This window comes from Manis pentadactyla, chromosome 5, assembly GCF_030020395.1.
Source record: "Manis pentadactyla isolate mManPen7 chromosome 5, mManPen7.hap1, whole genome shotgun sequence".
In the NCBI taxonomy this organism is placed as follows: domain Eukaryota; kingdom Metazoa; phylum Chordata; class Mammalia; order Pholidota; family Manidae; genus Manis; species Manis pentadactyla.
The window spans coordinates 134,946,545-134,968,880 of NC_080023.1; positions in this window are offsets into that span (position 1 = coordinate 134,946,545).

A 22,336-nucleotide genomic window follows, 5' to 3' on the forward strand; every position below is an offset into this window, starting at 1 on the left:
TGTAAGGTGATATCTCATTGTGGTTTTAATTTGCATTTCCCTGATAATTAGCAATGTGGAGCATCTTTTCATGTTCCTGTTGGCCATCTGAATTTCTTTTTTGGAGAATTGTTCTCTGCCCATTGTTTAATCATGTTATTTGCTTTTTGGGTTTTGAGGCATGTGAGTTCTTTATATATTTTGAATGTTAACCCCTTGTCAGATATGTCATTAACAAATATATTCTCCCATATTGTAAGATGCCTTTTTGTTTGTTTCCCTTGTCCAAGGAGATGCATTCAGGAAAAAGAGAGATTTTTGCCTATGTTTTCTTCTAAGAGTTTTATGGTTTCATGACTTACATTCAGGTCTTTCATCCATTTCTAGTTTACTTTTGTGTATGGAGTTAGACAATAGTCCAGTTTCATTCTCTTACACGTAGCTATCCAGTTTTGCCAACACCAGTTGTTGAAGAGGCTGTCATTTCCCCATTATATATCCATGGCTCCTTTATTGTATATTAATTGAGCATATATGCTTGGGTTTATATCTGGGCTCTCTATTCTGTCCCATTGATCGATGGGTCTGTTCTTGTGCCAGTACCAAATTATCTTGATTACTGTGGCTTTGTAGTAGAGCTTAAATTTGGGAAGCATAGTCTCCGTGCTTTATTCTTCCTTTTCAGGATTGCTTTGGCTATTCGGGGTCTTTTGTGGTTCCATATGAATTTTAGAACTATTTGTTCTAGTTTGTTGATGATTGCTGTTGGTATTTTTACAATATTAATTCTTCCTATCCATGAGCACGGGATGTGTTTCCATTTATTAGTATCTTTTAATTTCTCTCATGAGTGTCTTGTGGTTTTCAGGGTATAGGTCTTTCACTTCCTTGGTTCTGTTTATTCCTAGGTATTTTATTCTTTTTGATGCAGTTGTGAATGCACTTGTTTTCCTGATTTCTCTTTATGCTAGTTCATCATTAATACATAGGAAGGCAACAGATTTCTGTGTATCGATTTGGCATCCTGCAACGTTGCTGAATTCAGTTACTAGTTCTAGTAGTTTTAAGGTGGATTCTTTAGAGGTTTTAGGTGCAATATCATGTCATCTGCAAAGTGGCACCTTTTTTCCTCACCAGTCTGTATGCCTTTTACTTCTTTGTGTTGTGTGATTCACATGGCTAGGCCTTCCAGAACTATGTTGACTAAAAGTGGGAGAGTGAGCATTCTTCTTTTCTTCCCAATCTTAAAGGTAAAGCTTTCAGCTTTTCACTGTTAAGTATGATGTTGCCTGTGGATTTGTCATATATGGGCTTTGTTATGTTGAGGTACTTACCCTCTATACCCATTTTGTGAGAGTTTTTATCATGAATAGATGTTGAATTTCATCAAATTCTTTTTCAGCATCTATGGAGATAATCATGTGGTTGCTGTCCTTTTTGTTAATGTGGGGGATGATGTTGATGGATTTTTGAATATTGTACCATCCTTGCAACCCTGGAATAAATCCTACTTGATCATGATGGATGATATTGTTGATGTATTTTTTAATTTGATTTGCTAGAGTATTTTTGCATCTATTTTCATTAGGGATATTCCTCTGTAGTTTTCTTTTTATGTGTTGTCTTTGGTTTTGGTATTAGAGTGATGCTGGCCTCATAGAATGAGTTTGGAAGGATTCCCTCATATTCTACTTTTTTGGAGAACTTTAAGGAGGTTTGGTATTAAGTCTTCACTAAATGTTTGATACTATTCAGTGGTAAAGCCATCTAGTCCAAGGGTTTTGTTCTTGGTAGTGTTTTTATTACCAATTCAATTTCGTTGCTGGTAATTGGTCTGTTCTGATTTTCTGTTTCTTCCTGGGTCAGCCTTGGAAGGTTGTATTTTTCTAGAAAGTTGTCCATTTCTTCTAGGTTATCCAGCTTGTTTGCATATAATTTTCATAGTATTCCCTAATAATTCTTTGTATTTCTGTGGTATCTGTAGTGGTTTTTCCTTTCCCATTTCTGATTTGTTTATGTGTATACACTCTCTTTTTTCTTGATAAGTCTAGCAAGGGGTTTATCTATTTTGTTTATTTTCTCAAAGAACCAGCTCTTGCTTTCATTGATTCTTTCTATTGTTTTATTCTTCTCAATTTTATTTATTTCTGCTGTTATCTTCATTACATCCCTCCTTCTACTGACTTTGGGCCTCATTTGTTCTTCTTTTTCTAGTTTCATTAATTGTGAGCTCAGACTGCTCATATGGGATTGTTTTTCTTTCCTGAGGAAAGCCTGTATTGCAATGTACTTCCCTTTAGCATGGCCTTTGCTGCATCGCCCAGATTTTGTGGTGTTGAATTATTGTTGTCACTTGTCTCCATATATTGCTTGATCTCTGTTTTTATTTGGTCATTGATCCATTGGTTATTTAGGAGCATGTTGTGAAGCCTCCATGTGTTTGTGGGCTTTTTCATTTTCTTTGCATAATTGATTTCTAGTTTAATACCTTGTTGTCTGAGAAGGTGGTTGGTACTACTTCAATCCTTTTGAATTTACTGAGGCTCTTTTTGTGGTCTAATATACGATCTGTTCTTGAAAGTGTCCCATGTGCCCTTGAGAAGAATGTGTATCCTGATGCTTTTGGGTGGGGTGTTCTGTAGAGTATCTGTTAGATCCATCTGTTCTAATGTGTTGTTCAGTGCCTCTGTCTCCTTACTTATTTTCTGCCTGTTTGATCTGTCCTTTGGAGTGAGTGGTGTGTTGAAGTCTCCTAAAATGAATGCATTGCATTCCATTTCCCCTTTTATTCTGTTAGTATTTGCTTCACATATGTAGGTGCTTCTGTGTTGGGGGCATAGATATTTATAAGGGTTATATCCTCTTGTTGGACTGACCCCATTATCATTATTTAATGTCCCTCCTTGTCTCTTGTTACTGTCTTTGTTTTGAAGTCTATTTTGACTGATACTAGTACTGAAAATACTGCTTTTTTCTCCCTATTAGTTGCATGAAATATCTTCTTCCATCCATTTACTTTCAGTCTGTGTATGTCTTTGGGTTTCAAGTGAGTCTCTTGTAGGCAGCATATAGATGGGTCTTGTTTTTTTTTATCCATTCAGTGACTCTATGTCTTTTGATTGGTACATTCAGACCATTTACATTTAGGGTGATTATCGATAGATATGTACTTATTGCCTTGCTGGCTTTAGATTCATGGTTACCAAAGGTTCAAGGGTTACTTCTTTACTATCTAACAATCTAATTTAATTCACTTAGTATACTATAACAAACACAATCTAAAGTTCTTTTTTCCTCTCTCCTTTTTCTTCCTGCTCCATATTAGGTATCATACTCTGTACTCTTTGTCTATCCCTTGATTGTCTCTAGGGTAGTTGATTTGATTTTTCATTTGCTTAGTAATTTATTGGTCTATTTGCTTTCCTGTGGTTTTATTTCTTCTGGTGACTGCTATTTAGCCTTAGGAACACTTCCATCTATAGAAGTCCCTCCAAAATACACTGTAGAGACAGTTTGTGGGAGATAAATTCTCTCAGCTTTTGCTTATCTGGAAATTGTTTGATCCCTCCTTCAAATTTAAATGATAATCTGGCAAGGTAGAGTATTCTTGGTTTGAGGCCGTTCTTTTTCATTGCATTAAATATATCATGACACTTCCTTCTGGCCTGTAAGGTTTCTGCTGAGAATTCTGATGATAGCTGATAGGTTTTCCTTTGTATGTGATTTTTTTTCTCTCTCTGGCTTCTTTTAATAGTCTGTTCTTATCCTTAATCTTTGCCATTTTAATTATTATATGTCTGGGTTTTGTCTTCCTTGGGTCACTTGTGTTGGGTGATCTGTGCAGCTCCATGGCCTAGAGGCTATCTCCTTCCCCATATTGAGGAAGTTCAGCCATTACCTCTTCAAATACACTTTCTAACCCTTTTTCTCTGTTTTTCTTCTGGTACCCAGAATAATGTGAATATTGTTCTGTTTGGACTGGTCACAAGTTCTCTCCATATTCTTTCTTTCATAGATATCCTTTTTCCCTCTGTGCCTCAGCTTCTTTGAATTCCTCTTCTCTAATTTCTATTTCATTTACTCTCTCCTCTACTTCATCTAATCTGGTTTTAAATCCCTCCATTGCATGTTTCATTTCAGATGGTGTATCTTTCAGAGTTTGTATCTCATTCTTGAATTCTTCTGTGAGTTCTTGAATAGTTTTCTGTAGCTCTGTGAGCATGTTTATGATTTTTATTTTGAAATCTCTTTCAGGAAGATTGATGAGTTCAGTTTAACTTGGTCCTCTTTCTGGTGTTTTTGGGATTTTGGTTTGAACCAGGTTCCTTTGAAAAAGGTTTCACATTTGTAGGTGGTGCCCTCTAGTGCCCAGAACCTCTACTCTCTGGAGCTGCTCTGCTCCTGGAGTCATGGCGGCAGTTGCAGGTGAGTGGCACTGTTGCCTGCTAAGAAGAAAGATCTCTTTTCTGCTTCCCAGCTTCAGTGCCTGCCTCCACTGCCAGGACCAGTGTGCTGAGTGCACAGGGAGAAGCCTCTATGCTATGCACTTGTAGCTGCCACAGGCAGGGCTGCCCTGGGGCAATGGTAGGGGCAGCTGGTTTGCAAGATGGTGACGGGTGGTAGGAAGGAGCAGATGGTTGTGTATCACAGTGGATTCTAGGGGTTGCATTGATGGCCAGGGTGATGAAGTGCCTGAAGCTTCTGAAAGTTTCCCACTTGCTGTGCAGAGTGTGCCCATACAATTTTGTCTACCTATCCTTTCTCCTGAGCAGCAAGCTCTGTGCAGTCTTCGCCCCTTTAGCAGCTTCTTGCTGTTAGGTAGTCTCTTAGGCTGCCTGCCTTTCCTTTGTCTCAGAGAAGTCAGTTGTGGATACCTGTTTTCCACAAGTGGCTGGAATCTCAGTCTCTCCAAATAATCTACCTGTTTTAGCTTTCAATCCCCACTAATCTCCAGAGCACCATGTAATGTAGGTTTGTGCTCCCAGAGCAGATCTCCAGGGCTGGGTGTTCAGCAGTCCTAGGCCTCCACCCCTCCCTGCTCCATTTCTCTTCTTCCCTTGGGTGAGCTGGGGTGGGGAAAGGGCTTGGATCTCTGTATCACGGCTTTGATAGTTTACATTTTTCCTTTAGGTCTGATGTTTTCCCCAGGTGTAGGAAGTCTGCTGCAGCCTTCTTTTCTGTTGCTCTTCCAGGATTAGTTTATTTGCTATATTTTCATACTGTGTGTGGTTTTGGGAGGAGGTTTCTGTCTCACCTCTTGCACCGCCATCTATAAGCCTCTCCCAAGATGATGCTCTTTTGTACCAGTATCCCCAAATTCCATAGTTTTAAAAAGAGAGGTGAATTAAGGAAAGCTGACCCCAGCATCCCAATCATCCCTCTTCCCTCTGTAGCCCATTTTCCCTGGGGTCCATGCCCCTTGGTCCTCAAGAAGAAAATAGAGCTAAATTAGCAAGTCACAAGGCAGGTTTCTTGCAACACAAAAGTGATGTTATTGATTGAACTTTTTCATTACTGTATGTTTACTATATTTATAAGCTACCTTTTGATTTGCAGCTTTCTTAAACGTGAGAAGCTAGGAACTCATTAAATATTTGAAGGAGCTAAAATCCACACACAAAACTAATACAGTTGACCCTTGAACAGCAAGGGCCACTAAGGCACAACTTTTTTCAGTAAATGTACTAGAAAAGTTTTTGGTGATGTGTGACAATTTGAAAAACATTTTCTTTTCTCTAACTTACTTTATTGTAAGAATACAAGATATAACACATATAACATACAAAGCATGTGTTAATCAACTGTTTATGTTATCAGGTTTCTAGTCAACAGTAGGCTATTAGTAGTTGAGTTTTTGGGGGGCAAAAGTTTATGTGGATTCTTGATTGTACAGGGATTATCACCCTGAATCCATGCATTGTTCAAGGGTCAACTATATATATTAGAAAACTATTATGTATATAGAAACTAATATGTATTTATAATACATAAAAACATACTATTCTAAAAATATGTTTTAGATAATCATATAAATATGGAAATATATATTTTTCTAAGCTAATTTTTTGTAATTCCCTTTCATTTTTCTATTTCCCATATTAATGAAGAAAGAAACAAATAGAATAAAATGGCATGCATGAATAAATGATATGAAAATGAAATGCATTTCTAATTAGCTTACCTACCTGTCTTCATTTTGCTTACATAAAATGTAATTAGGTATTTTGTCATTTGAAAATTAAGCTTTGGCTCTAATTGTGTACTTGATATCCCTAAGTAGGTCATTAAAAAAAAGCAAGCATTTCCCTTATTTTTCTATAATATACTGACTTTGAATTATAGTTTAGTATTCACAATTTCTTTGACCATTATATTTGCATGCCTTTTCAATGGCATGTGGTTAGCAAAATAGTGTTTAATGTTTAAATTTGTTTCATCATTTATTTCAAACACACCTATCATTTTAATTTTACTCCAGAGGCTGTATACTATAAGTCTGGATTTCTAATGTGCTTAAGTTACATGTAATGCCTCAGATTTAATGGTTCAATTATCCTGAAAGCTTGCTCTTATACTAAGTAATAGAAAAATTTGTCATCCTGTATCAGTTATCTATTGCTGCATAACAAACCACCCTGAAATACAGGAGCATAAAACAGCACTTGTGCTATGATTATGGGTTCTGTGGGTCAGGAATGTGGTTAGCGCCAAGTGGAGATGGCTTATATGTGTTCCAGGATGTCTGGAACCTTAGTTGAAACACTGGAAGGAGAGTGGTGTCTTGATGGCTGGGGAATGGAAACACCTGGAGGTGTCTGCACTCACATATCTGCAGGCGATGCTGGTTGTTGGCTGGACACCTCCCCAGGGCCTCTTCATGTGACTTCTCTGATGGGGCTAGTTTGGTTTCCTCACAGCATGATAGCTGGATTCCAGTGGGAGCATCCCCAAAACACCCATGGAAGCTACATCACTTTTTCTGACCCAGCCCTGTAAGGAACACAGTGGCACTTCTGCTGTAGTCACAAAACCTATCTGGAGTCAACGAGAGGAATAAAGACCCTATCTCTCCATGGGAGGAGCATCAAATTGTTCTATTAAAGGGAAATATTCAAGTGGCCATTTTTGCAAAGTACAACCTGCCACATGTCCACAGTTGATTTTGACATTTTTTAAAACTAGTTCTTAGAAACTAGCAGCTTTTAAAACTTTTATACTTCTTATTTGCTTCAAAGATAGTATTCCCTATAGATGTATAGATAAGTGAAGTGGGCCACTAGGTCAGTCTCCAAATCAATGTTTTCACAGTCCACAGAGGGTGGGAAATGAGAACTTAGGAATGAACACTTAACAGATTACTTTTTAAAGATAACATTGTTTCTTTGTTTTGGCTTCCAAACCAACTGGTTTCTCAGAAGTCTTGAGAACGTTTATTGTGGGAAGATGCTAGGTGTCTTATGAGAAAGAAAAATTGGTGAATTTAGCCTTATAAATCAGCTTGAACAGATACAAGTTGTGTTGTTAACTATTCATCACAGTGTGGATGTACAGAGCACTTGGCCAAATATAGGTTTAAATCTGAACTCAGTTACTTCCAACTGTGTGACCTTGGGCAAGTTACTTTACCCCTCTGAGTCTTGGTTTCCTCCTGCATTAAAAAAGGATAGTTGTTGCCTACCCTGTAGGTTACTATGAGCACCAAAGAAGATAAAGGGTGGGAAGACATTTTGAAATCCATGAACTGCTATGCAGAATAATCTGGGAATAGTGAAAATATTCCTTATTAGAATTGTTGGGAGGTTTAAATGATAGAATGAATGTAAAATATCATCACAAGATACATATTAACTGTTATGCAAAGGTGAGATGTTATTCTTTGCATAGGCTGTGTGCAAGGAGTAGGGTGCCTCTAGTTCACATTAGCATTTCCCCTGTGAGCAGCTGAGTAAATAGTAAATAGCAGCCCATTTATAGTAAATATAAATGTTCAACAGACTGTTTAAATATTCAATTTCTGAAAGATTTCTTCTCCCAATTTGCTACAATGACTCACATATCTGTACAAATCTTCGCTGGGTTGAAGCTTGATAATAAGCTCTAATTCAGTCATTCCAAGAGCTACAACAATTTCAACATTTCTGATTTTGGGTGTGGAATTTAGATATTCAAATTACTCTTTGCATCCTAAAAGATCCTCTCCAGAGATGGTTAGTCTTCCTCCACGCTGGCCTCTCCTCCACACTGGGCCTCTCAGCTCATCAAGGCATTGAACATTTGCACAGCTGAAAGCTGTTATCAAACCAGCTCGCTACACAGCATGCCACATGGCTCTCAATCCATGTGCTATTTTTACAGCTCCAAGAGCTGAGTTACTAGAATCTGGGTAAGAATAACACATGGTCTCGGTTCTCAAGCGAATGGCTCATTTATGTTTTCAGAGTCTCTAGAGTTGAATATAGAGCAAATCCTGTAGAAATAGTGGTGTGGGCTGTAAAAAGGGACCTTAAACAACAGATTAAATCTACAAGGGAAAGGAAGAGATTGGGGGAAGATTGGGGAACCAGCGTGAGGACAGAAAACAGATAACGGCTTTTAGCAGAAATTAGCAGACAAGGTGCCTCAAGTGCACAATTTGGTCCATCACCTTCCAGAGAAGCAGTTCTCAGCCTTGGGTGCATAGTGAAACCACCTGAAATCAAAGAAGAAGCCCTGTGGGTGAGACCCAGGCCAGGGTATTTGTCAAACTGTTCAGGTAGTTGGAAGTGCGGTGAAGTCTGGGAAGCAATGCTAGACAGGGTCCTCATTTCATAATCTTTACCACCTGCTATTCAGAGTGGGCCTCCTGGGCAAGCATCATCATAACCAGGGAGCTTGCTAGAAATGATTGACCTTGGCCTCACCACTGCTGAAATAGACCTGCTGAATTAGACTGTGTATTTCACTGTGTCCACAGATCAAGTATGAGAAGCGCTGATCTAGTGCAATAGTTCTCAAAATTTAAATTGGTCACACATTAGCATTAGATGTGGGAAAATTAAAAAACCCAGAGGCACAACAGATTTCCCAACACAAGGGACCCTAGGAAGACAGCACCGAGACATATAATAATTAAAATAGCAAAGATCAAAGATAAGGACAGACTATTAAAAGAAGCCAGAGAGAGAAAAAAGATCACCTACAAAAGAAAACCCATCAGGCTATCATCAGACTTCTCAACAGAAACTTTACAGGCCAGAAGGGAGTGGCATGATATATTTAATGCAATGAAAAAGAAGGGTCTCAAACCAAGAATACTCTACCTTGCCAGATTATAATTTAAATTTGAAGGAGGGACTAAACAATTTCCAGATAAGCAAAAGCTGAGAGAATTTATCTCCCACAAACTGTCTCTACAGTGTATTTGGAGGGACTTCTATAGATGGAAGTGCTTCTAAGGCTAAATAGCTGTCACAGAGGAAATAAAACCAGAGTAAAAAAAAGTAGACCAATTAATTACTAAGCAAATGAAAAATCAAATGAACATACCCCAAAGTCAGCCAAAGGATAGACAAATACTACAGAGCATGATATCTATTATATAAAAAATGGAGGAAAAAGGAAATGGAGAAAAAAGAAACCTTTAGATTGTGTTTCTAACAGCATACTAGGTGAGTTAAGTTAGACTGTCAGATAGTAAAGAAGTAACCCTTCAACCTTTGGTAACCACAAATCTAAAGCCTGCAATGGCAATAAGTACATACCTATCAATAATCACCCTAAATGTAAATGGTCTGAATGCACCAATCAAAAGACACAGAGTCACTGAATGGATAGAAAAACAAGACCCATCTATATGCTGCTTATAAGAAACTCACTTCAAATCCAATGACATACACAGATTAAAAGTGAAGGAATAGAAAAAGATATTTCATGCAACTAATAGGGAGAAGAAAGCAGGAGTTGCAGTACTTGTATCAGATGAAACAGACTTCAAAACAAAGAAAGTAACAAGAGACAAAGAGGGACATTACATAAGGATAAAGAGGTCAGTCCAACAAGAGGATATAACCCTGATAAATATCTATACACTCAACACAGAAGCACCTACATATCTGAACCAAATACTAACAAATAAAGGGGGAAATGGAATGCAATGCATTCATTTTAGGAGACTTCAACACACCACTCACTCCAAAGGACAGATCAAACAGGCAGAAAATAAGTAAGGAGACAGAGGCACTGAACAACACATTAGAACAGATGGACCTAACAGACACTCTACAGAACACTTCACCCAAAAGCAGCAGGATACACATTCTTCTCAAATGCACATGGAAAATTTCAAGAATAAGTCATATATTAGGCCACAAAAAGAGCCTCAGTAAATTCAAAAGGATTGAAATAGTACCAACCAGCTTCTCAGACCACAAAGATATGAAACTAGAAATACATTACATAAAGAAAATGAAAAAGCCCACAAACACATGGAGGCTTCACAACATGCTCCTAAATAATCAATGCATCAAAGACCAAATAAAAACAGAGATCAAGCAATATATGGAGACAAATGACAACTGTAATTCAGCACCACAAAATCTGTGGGATGCTGCAAAGGCTGTGCTAAAGGGAAATATATTGCAATATAGGCTTACCTCAGGAAAGGTAAACAATCCCATATGAACAGTCTAAACTCACAATTAATGAAACTAGAAAAAGAAGAACAAATGAGGTCAAAGTCAGTAGAAGGAGGAACATAATAAAGACTAGAGTACAAAAATATAAAATTGAGAATAATAAAACAATAGAAAGAATCAATGAAAGTAAGAGCTGGTTCTTTGAGAAAATAAACCAAATAGATAAACCCCTAGCCAGACTTATCAAGAAAAAAAGACTACACAGATAAATAGAATCAGAAATGAGAAAGGAAAAATCACTAGAGACACCACAGAAATATAAAGAATTATTAGGGAATACTATGAAAAATTATATACTAACAAATTAGATAAACGAGAAGAAATGGACAACTTTCTAGAAAAATGCAACCTTCCAAGGATGACCCAGGAAGAAACAGAAAACATAAATAGACTAATTACCAGCAATGAAATTGAATTGGTAATAAAAATACTACCTAAGAACAAAACCCTTGGACCAGAGGGCTTCACTGCCGAATTTTTTCAAACATATACTGAATACATAATATCCAACCTCCCTAAAGTTTTCCAAAAAGGAGAAGATGAGAGAACACTTCCAAAGTTGTTCTGTGGGCCAGTATCACTGTAATACAAAATTAGACAAAGACACCACATAAAAAGAAAATTACAGAGGAATATCTCTGATGAAAATAGATGCAAAAATACTCTAGCAAATCAAATTCAAAAATACATAAAAAAAATCACCCATAATGATCAAGTAGGATTTATTACAGGGATGCAAGGATAGTATAATATTTGAAAATCTGTCAACATCATCCACCTCATCAACAAAAAGAAGGACAACATCCACATGATCATCTCTATAGATGCTGAAAAATCATATGAAAAAATTCAATATCCATTCTTGATAAAACCTCTCAACCAAATGGGTACAGAGGGCAAGTACCTCAACATGATAAAGGCCATATATGACAAAACCACAGCCAACATCATACCTAACAGTGAAAAGCTGAAAACATTTCCTTTAAGATTGGGAACAAGACAAGGATGCCCACTCTCCCACTTTTATTCAACATACTTCTGGAGGTCCTAGCCATGGCAATCACACAACACAAAGAAACAAAAGACATCCAGATTGCTAAGGAAGAAGTTAAACTGTCACTGTTTGCAGATGACATGATACTATACCTAAAAATCACTAAAGAATCCACTCCAAAACTACTAGAACTAATAACTGAATTCAGCAAAGTTGCAGGGTACACAATCAATACACAGAAATCTGTTGCATTCCTATATACTCATGATAAATTAGCAGATACAGAAATCAGGAAAACAAGTCCATTTACAACTACATCAAAAAGAATAAAATAATTATGAATAAACCTAACCAAAGAAGTGAAATACCTATACTCTGAAAATGACAAGACACTCATGAGAGAAATTAAAGAAGATACCAATAAATGGAAACACATCCTGTGCTCATGTATAGGAAGAATTAACATTGTCAAAATTATAATCCTGTCTAAAACAATCTACAGATTCAATGCAATCTGTACCAAAATATCAATGCCATTCTTCAATGAAGTAGAGCAAATATTTACTAAAATTCATATGGAACCACAAAGACCCCAAATAGCCAAAGCAATCCTGAGAAGGAAGTATAAAGTGGGGGGGATTATGCTTCCCAACTTCAAGCTCTACTACAAAGCCACAGAAATCAAGACAATTTGGTACTGGCACAAGAACAGAGTCACAGGCCAGTGGAACAGATTAGAGACTCCAGATATTAACCCAAACATATATCATCGATTAATGTACTATAAAGGAGCCATGGACATACAGTGGGGAAATGACAGCCTCTTCAAAAGCTGGTGTTGGCAAAACTGGACAGCTACATGTAAGAGAATCAAACTGGATTATTGTCTAAACCCATATACAAAAGTAAACTCCAAATGGATCAAAGACCTGAATGTAAGTCATGAAACCATAAAACTCTTAGAAGAAAACATAGGAAGGAGGGAGGAGCCAAGATGGCGGCATGAGTACAGCAGCAGAAATCTCCTCCCAAAACCATATATATTTTTGAAAATACAACAAATACAACTATTCCTAAAAGAGAGACCAGAAGATACAGTACAACAGCCAGGCTACATCTACACCTACGAGAAACCAGTGTCTCACAAAGGTGGTAAGATACCAGCCATGGCCAGGTGGGACCCGAGCACCCCTCACCCCAGCTCCCGGCAGAAGGAGAGGAGTTGGAGCAGGGAGGGAGAGGGAGCCCAGGACTGTTAAATACCCAGCCCTAGCCATCCACACCGGGAGCGCAGACACACAGTGCGTGGTGTGCTGCATACTAGGGAAATGGGACAGTAAAATGTGTGAGGAGGTCCCCTCAGCCAGCACCCCTGGGACAAAAGAAAAATGAGTTTTTGAAAGTCTTAAAGGGACAGGCGCCTCACAGCTGGATGGAAGTGTCCTGGCGCAATCAGCCCAGCAGCTGGTAATCCTGGGGAACTCTGGGCGCACTAACCACTGGGGCGGCAGGGCAGCTCTGAGGCCCCTCATGGTGATAGCCTCCCACCTGTTCCCTGTTTAGCCCGGCCCCGCTGTAGCAGAGCAGCAGCCTGAGGCTGGACACACCCACAGCAGACGCCAGGGCCAGACTTAGGGGCCCCGTCTCAGTGCAGCTTCCCAGCACAAGCTGCTAGGGGTCACCATTCACACAGGAGAGGAAGGCCAAAAATTAGCAAGAAGGGACATTCTCCCAGCTGACACATGCGCCAATCCCCACAACAACCTCTATTGCCATGAAAAGGCAGAAGAATTTGATCCAGACCAGACTAAAAGAGACAACCCCTAAGAAGGAGCTTGGGGAGATAGACCTAACCAATTGTCCTGAAAAATAATTCAAAATAAAGGTCATAACCATGCTGATCAAGCTGCAGAGAAAATTGCAAGAGCTAACGGACAAAGGAGGGAGGGAGACTACGAAATAAAACAATCTCTGGAAGGACTTAAAAGCAGAATGGATGAGATGCAAGAGGCCGTTAATGGAATAGAAACCAGAGAGCAGGCACGCAGAGAAGCTGAAGCAGAGAGAGATAAAAGGATCTCCAGAAATGAAACAATATTAAGAGAACTGTGTGACCAATCCAAAAGGAACAATATCCGCATTATATGGGTACCAGAAGAAGAAGAAAGAGAAAAGGGGATAGAAAATGTCCTTGAAGAAATAATTGCTGAAAACTTCCCCAAACTGGAGGAGGAAATAGTCACTCAGACCATGGAAGCACACAGAACACCCAACAGAAGGGTCCCAAGGAGGACAACACCAAGACACATAATAATTAAAATGGCAAAGATCAAGGACAAGGACAGAGTTTTAAAGGCAGCTAAAGAGAGGAAAAAGGTTACCTACAAAGGAAAACCCATCAGGCTATCATCAGACTTCTCAACAGAAACCTTACAGGCCAGAAGAGAATGGCATGATACATTTAATGCACTGAAATAGAAGGGCCTTGAACCAAGAATACTGGGTCCAGCACAATTATCATTTAAATATGAAGGAGGGATTAAACAATTCCCAGACAAGCAAAAGTTGAGGAAATTTGTTTCCCACAGATAACTTCTACAGGGTATTTTAGAGGGACTGCTCTAGATGGGAGCACTCCTAAGGCTAAATAGATGTCACCAGAGAAAATAAAATCACAGCAAAGAAAGCAGACCAATCAAATACTAACTAAAGGCAAAAAATAAAATCAACTACCCATGAAAGCAGTCAAAGGAAACACAAAAGGGCACAGAATAAAACACCCAACATATAAAGAATGGAGGAGGAGGAATAAAAAAGGAGAGAAATATAGAATCATCAGACAGCGTTTATAATAGCTCAATAAGTGAGTTAAGTTAGACAGTAAGATAGTAAAGAAGCTAACCTTGAACCTTTGGTAACCACGAATCTAAAGCCTGCAATGGCAATAAGTACATATCTTTCATACATGTCTTTCTAATCACCCTAAATGTAAATGGACTGAATGCACCAATCAAAAGACACAGAATAATAGAATGGATAAAAAATCAAGACCCATCTATATGCTGCTTACAAGAGACTCACCTTAAACCCAAAGACATGCACAGACCAAAAGCCAAGGGATGGAAAAAGATATTTCATGCAAACAACAGGGAGAAAAAAGCAGGTGTTGCAGTACTAGTATCAGACAAATAGACTTCAAAACAAAGAAAGTAACTAGAGATAAAGGAGGACATTATATAATGATAAAGGAGCCAGTCCAACAAGAAGATATAACCATTATAAATATATATGGACCCAGTACAGGAGCACCAACATATGTGAAACAAACACTAACAGAATTAAAGGAGGAAATAGAATGCAATGCATTCATTTTAGGAGACTTCAACATACTAGTCACTCCAAAGGACAGATCAACCAGACAGAAAATAAGTAAGGGCACAGAGGCACTGAACAACACACTAGAATAGATGGACCTAATAGACATGTATAGAACTCTATATCCAAAAGCAAGAGGAAACACATTCTTCTCAAGTGCACATGGAACATTGTCCAGAATAGACCACATAGTAGGCCACAAAAAGAGCCGCAGTAAATTCAATAAGATTGAAATTCTACCAACCATCTTTTCAGATCACAAAGGTATAAAACTAGAAATAAATTGTACAAAGAAAGCAAAAATGCTCACAAACACATAGAGGCTTAACAACATGCTCCTAAATAATCAATGGATTAATGACCAAATTAAAATAGAGATCAAGCAATATATGGAAATAAATGACAACAGCAACTCAAAGCCCCAACTTCTGTGGGACGCAGCAAAAGCAGTCTGAAGAGGAAAGTATATAGCAATCCAGGCATATTTAAAGAAGGAAGAACAATCCCAAATGAATAGTCTAAAATCAAAATTGTCGAAATTGGAAAAAGAAGAACAAATGAGGCCCAAAGTCAGCAGAAGGAGAGACATAATAAAGATCAGAGGAGAAATAAATAAAATTGAGAAGAATAAGACAATAGAAAAAATCAATGAAACCAAGAGCTGCTTCTTTGAGAAAATACACAAAATAGATAAGCCTCTAGCCAGACATATTAAGAGAAAAAGAGAATCAACACATATCAACAGAATCAGAAATGAGAAAGGAAAAATCACAACAGATCCCACAGAAATACAAAGAGTTATTAGAGAATACTATGAAAACCTATATGCTAACAAGCTGGAAAACCTAGAAGAAATGGACAACTTCCTAGAAAAATACAACCTTCCAAGACTGACAAAGGAAGAAACAGAAAATCTAAACAGACCAATTACCGGTAACGAAATTGAAACAGTAATCAAAAACTACCCAAGAATAAAACCTCTGGGCCAGATGGATTTACCTCAGAATATTATAAGACATACAGAGAAGACATAATGCCCATTCTCCTTAAAGTTTTCCAGAAAATAGAAGAGGAGGGAATACTCCCAAACTCATTCTGTGAAGCCAACAATACCCTCATACCAAAACCAGGCAAAGACCCCACCAAAAATGAAAATTACAGACCAATATCCCTGATGAACATAGATGCAAAAATACTCAACAAAATAATAGCAAACTGAATTCAAAAATACATCAAAAGGATCATACACCATGTTCAAGTGGGATTCATCCCAGGGATGCAGGGATGGTACAACATTTGAAAATCCAACAACATCATCTACCACATAAACAAAAAGAAGGACAAAAACCACATGATCATCTCCATAGATGCTGAAAAAGCATTCGACAAAATTCAACATCCATTCATGATAAAAACTCTCAACAAAATGGGTATAGAGGGCAAGTACCTCAACATAATAAAGGCCATATATGATAAGCCCACAGCCAACATCATACTGAACAGCAAGAAGCTGAAAACTTTTCCTCTGAGATCGGGAACAAGACAGGGATGCCCACTCTCCCCACTGTTATTCAACAGAGTACTGGAGGTCCTAGCCACTGCAATTAGACAAAACAAAGAAATACAAGGAATCCAGATTGGTAAAGAAGAAGTTAAACTGTCACTATTTGCAGATGACATGATATTGTACATAGAAAACTCTAAAGATTCTACTCCAAAACTACTAGAACTAATATCGGAATTCAGCAAAGTTGCAGGATTCAAAATTAACATACAGAAATCTGTGGCTTTCCTATACACTAACTATGAACTAATAGGAAGAGAAATCAGGAAAACAATTCCATTCACAATGGCATCAAAAAGAATAAAATACCTAGGAATAAACCTAACCAAGGAAGAGAAAGACCTATACCCTGAAAACTACAGGACACTATTAAGAGAAATTCAAGAAGACACTAACAAATGGAAACTTATCCCATGCTCTTGGCTAGGAAGAATTAATATAGTCAGAATGGCCATCCTGCCCAAAGCAATATACAGATTTGATGCAATCCCTATCAAATTACCCACAGCATTGTTCAACGAACTGGAACAAATAGTTCAAAAATTCATATAGAAACACCAATGACACCGAATAGCCAAAGCAATCCTGAGAAGGAAGAATAAAGTGGGGGGGATCTTGCTTCCCAACTTCAAACTCTACTACAAAGCCACAGTAATCAAGACAATTTGGTACTGGCACAACAACAGAGCCACAGACCAGTGGAACAGAATAGAGACTCCAGACATGAACCCAAACATATATAATCAATTAATATATGATAAAGGAGCCATGGACATACAAGGGGAAATGACAACCTCTTCAAAAATTGGTGCTGGCAAAATTTGACAGCTACATGTAAGAGAATGAAACTGGATCATTGTCTAACCCCATACACAAAAGTAAATTCAAAATGGATCAAATACCTGAATGTAAGTCATGAAACCATAAAACTCTTAGAAAAAAACATAGGCAAAAATCTCTTGGACATAAATATGAACGACTTCTTCATGAACATATCTCCCTGGGCAAGGGAAACAAAAGCAAAAATGAACAAGTGGGACTATATCAAGCTGAAAAGCTTCTGTACAGCAAAGGACACCATCAATAGAACAAAAAAGCATCCTACAGTATGGGAGAATATATTCATAAATGACAGATCCAATAAAGGGTTGACATCCAAAATATATAAAGAGCTCACACACCTCAGCAAGAAAAAGCAAATAATCCAATTAAAAATGGGCAGAGGAGCTGAACAGACAGTTCTCCAAAGAAATTCAGATGGCCAACAGACACATGAAAAGAAGCTCCACATCGCTAGTCATCAGAGAAATGCAAATTAAAACCACAATGAGATGTCACCTCACACCAGTAAGGATTGCCTCCATCCAAAAGACCAACAACAATAAATGCTGGCAAGGTTGTGGAGAAATGGGAACTCTCCTACACTGCTGGTGGGAATGTAAATTAATTCAACCATGTGAAAAGCAGTATGAAGGATCCTCAAAAAACTAAAAATAGAAATACTATTTGACCTAGGAATTCCACTCCTAAGAATTTACCCAAAGAAAACAAGATCTCAGGTTCAAAAAGACCTATGCACCCCTATGTTTATTGCAGCACTGTTTATAATAGCCAAGATATGGAAGCAATCTAAGTGTCCATCAGTAGATGAATGCATAAAGAAGATGTGGTACATATAGACAATGGAATATTATTAAGCCAGAATAAGAAAACAAATCCTACCTTTTACAACGTGGATGAGGCTAGAGGGTGTTATGCTCAGTGAAATAAGCCAGATGGAGAAAGACAAGTACCAAATGATTTCACTCATGGGTGGAGCATAAGAACAAAGAAAAAACTGAAGAAACTAAACAGCAGCAGACTCACAGAACCCAAGAATGGTCTAACAGTTGCCAAAGGGAAAGGGCCTGGGGACGGTGGGTGGGAAAGGAAAGATTAGAGGAATAGGGGGCATTACAATTAGCACACATAATGTAGGGGGGGGCATGGGGAAGAGAGTATAGCACAGAGAAGACAAGTAGTGACTTGGTGGCATCTCACTACACTGATGGACAGTGACTTCAGTGGGGTGCGGGGAGACTTGATAATATGGATGAATGTAGTAACCGCAATGTTTTTCATATGAAACCTTCATAAGAGTGTATATCAGTGATACCTTAAAAAAAAAAAGCCAGAGGTACATTTTTCCCTGAGGCTAGACTAATTAAATCAAATCTTTGGCCACAGATCCAAGAAGAATCCTGCCAAGGGATCCTTTAACAATTGTATTTCCGGGCTCAGGACTCCTTATTTTTTCTTGCATAAACTGTATCCTGACTCATCTACCATTTGTGATTTTTTATGTTTATAGGAGGGACAAAAATGAAATTACAGTGCCAAGAGCAGGAAAAGCAGCAGGGAAATTTGAATTCGGAATCTTCCTACTTTAGACATTTCCTGCCTTGTCATGCCACTTTTAATTTGTAGCAATTTTTAAAGTAATTCTCCTTTACTGATATTTTTCTAAGTATTCAACTTAGTTTTATTTTATTTAAATATGAATGTTTTTTCACTTATATTTCATTGTTTTACAGGACTTATATAACTTGTATAATTTCAGAAACTGGGAAATGGAACATAAGCAAGTTTGCGAACACACACAATTGACTCTTGGTAAGGGCGGGACACAATTTTTGGAAGCCAAAGAGGACAGGTTGCTTAGATAGTGTTCTTTAATAGCTTGTGTTGACCCATGAGTAGCAGGTATAAACCCAGTTCTCCATGTCAACCTGGCTCAGCATTGCCCACTCCTGTTTTGAACTGCCTCCTAACAAAGACAGGAGCTCCCAGAAATGTCACCATCTACTATGGGGGTAAAAGTTGCCTGTTCACTTTGTGTGTATGAATGTGTTGAAATTTTTAGGTATTTGCTCCCAGTGAACACAAGGGCTCTAAGTTCCTAGTCTTCTCATATGCCATTTGCAGAAAATACAACTTCCAAGTTATAAAATTTAATGTGAAATGGGTAGAGCAGCAAAAGGAGTTGGAAGGGCTCCTCTGAGGGTGTTGGATGCAAAGACTCCTCAAGAATCTGGTTTAACTGTGCACTTACTATTTTCAGATCTAATTTGTTCCCCCAAGCAAAATCTAGGCAAAATCCTCAATTCCTCTCCAAGCCTCTTTGGAAATAAAACTCTTGCATGTGTCCTTTTGTCTGCAGTCCAAACCCACAGTGATGCTTCTGCCAATTGCTATCATTTAAGCTATTATGGTAAGCAAATGAAACAGTGGCAAAAATAGAAACTCCAATTAAAAGATAATGTTATACCAGATCATTCCTGTTCCACATTTACTCTACATCCTTAAGCTCTAAGATACCCAAGGAAAACTTCGTAAGAATGCCCTGCACATGTTAAGCCCTGCTACCATTCTCTCCTCTGTCTTCAAGTGTGTTACATTAGCCATGACATTTCCTCCTTATGGAATATAGCAAGAACTGATGTCAGTAAAGCATTATGCTACATTAGAGTGGCTATGAAATATGTATTTAAATAAACATTGTGACTAGAAACCTGAGTGTGTTATTGGAAATTGCAGACACACTGTATATATCAAATATTGATAAGCAATCTATTTTAATAGGAACCTTGAAAGATCATGGGTATTAAGCCACCCAGTTCTTAAGGATATTTTCCTATTGTTTGGGAACATGCTGTGGAAATTGATAAAGGGAATCCTTACTAAAATGAAATCAGGGGCTGCAAGGGGGAGCCATCCTACTCTATGTAAAGTATCAGGAAAAATTGTAAATTACAGGCCCCAAGAGAAGACTCCTCAACAAGAAACAATCATCAATTACAGGCCTCCACAGGGAAAGACGTACATTTATCTCCTGCAAGTAACAACTATTCCTGCAGTTCATCCAGTGAGAACCATCATGACTCTGAACTCCTGCTTTTCTCCATAACAATCCCTTCCAACTTGCTCCTTCTCCTCTCCTTTGTTTGCTGGACTTGCCTACCGTTTTGCTGTAGCTTGCATGTCCTGAATTGCAATTCCCTGCTTTTCCCAAATAAACCCATTTTTGCTGGTAGGGTTAATAATTCTCATAGACTTTTATTTTATTAGCTTCATTTTTGTCTACAGTCAGTTTACAATCACTGAGTGAAGAGAATATATATTAAATGTGAAGGTATAAATAGATCCATTTGCAAATGACCTGCTCATCAATATATTTTTAAAAATTGTCATGAACATATTTACATGCAAAAACTGCCTGATTCAGAATTGCAAACAAATTAAAGTTAATATGAAAATACTATTACTGGATAGCATAACAGTAAATTCAAGCACAATGACATTGATAAAAAAAAACCTCACATTCCTGAGAGAAGTATATTTCATTTCAATGTAAACATCTTTAAGGTTTTTCTTTATCGCTAGAAAAGGCAAAATGCAGAACAATGGAAAGTGAAACTGAAAATTACCAATAGTCCAACCACTTGAAGTGATTCTTCTTGATTACAGGTGTTTATCCTTTCACACAACATTTTTATGAACATACACACACATACACTTATTAAAGAATATCATACCATAAAAACTGGTTAATTTTAAAATTTAATAGTATAGCATAAAATTTCTTAATCACTATGTTTAGATCTCAGTTATTATTTATAATACTGCATTATTATCCAAAATACACACTACATCTATATGCTTCATAAGTAACTTATTTTTGGACATGTACATGTTTTTCAGAATCATTTTTAAATGTTTATCTCAAAAATCATTTTGGAATGTAGAACACACTGTTTAAAACTTCAAAGAAGCACTTAAAATTTAAATTTGTTACTTTTCTTGCTTGGAGTCATAATTTTTTTCACATTTGCATATGTCTTTTTTTCCTACATTATATATACATAGAGAATCAGGTCAGTACAGGCATCAAAGAAAAAGATCACATAGTGCTAAGCCTGTCCAATTTCTGGCTTTTTTTTCCTTAGCGAAAGAGTATGCTAGCAGTTTTGCTCTCTGACATATGTCTTATTCTAACAGGATCTTAAAACTGAAGTTCCTAATGAGAACCAAATTATAATATGATGGAAATCAAATTCCAAAGTGAGGTGCCAGGTCACCACATGCATCATTTACAAAGAAAATAGAAGAAAACCAGTTTTAAAATTTCTGGGCATCTCATCTTGGACTCAAGAGAGTACAGATGTACAAAGAGGATTTTTTGATGAGTACTTTCTAGAAAAAACTGTTTCTAGGAAGTTTAGAGAGATTACATGTTTCCTCATCACCAACCCAGTTCCCTAGGGGAAAGAGCTCAATGGGACCACTTGGAGAACTCGAGATTCATCCTGTGAGCTTTAAAGGAGATGGAAGTCTGTCTCCTACCCCCAGGAAAGTGGAAAAAATTAGATTGTGTTTATACTGTGTATGGTACATGCTCAGTGGACTGGTTGCCTAGTTTTTAGTGGTTTCCAACTGAAAACACTGTGGGTCTGCAGCAGATCTGGCTGGTAATAACACTGTCACATGGCAGAGGGCACCAGCATTTGAAGCCTATTATATATCATTAAAAAGACTCTAAAAGGCAAATACAGAACTTCAGAAAAAGCTAGAGTATGTGGTATACCCTGATTAGATACTCATGAAGGACAGTTTGTGTGACTGGAACAAAAAGAAATGTTTCTTATCAAAGAAGAGTTCAGAGATGTTTGTTAGTTATTTTAACATCATGCTTATTAGTTTGTTTTGCAAGCA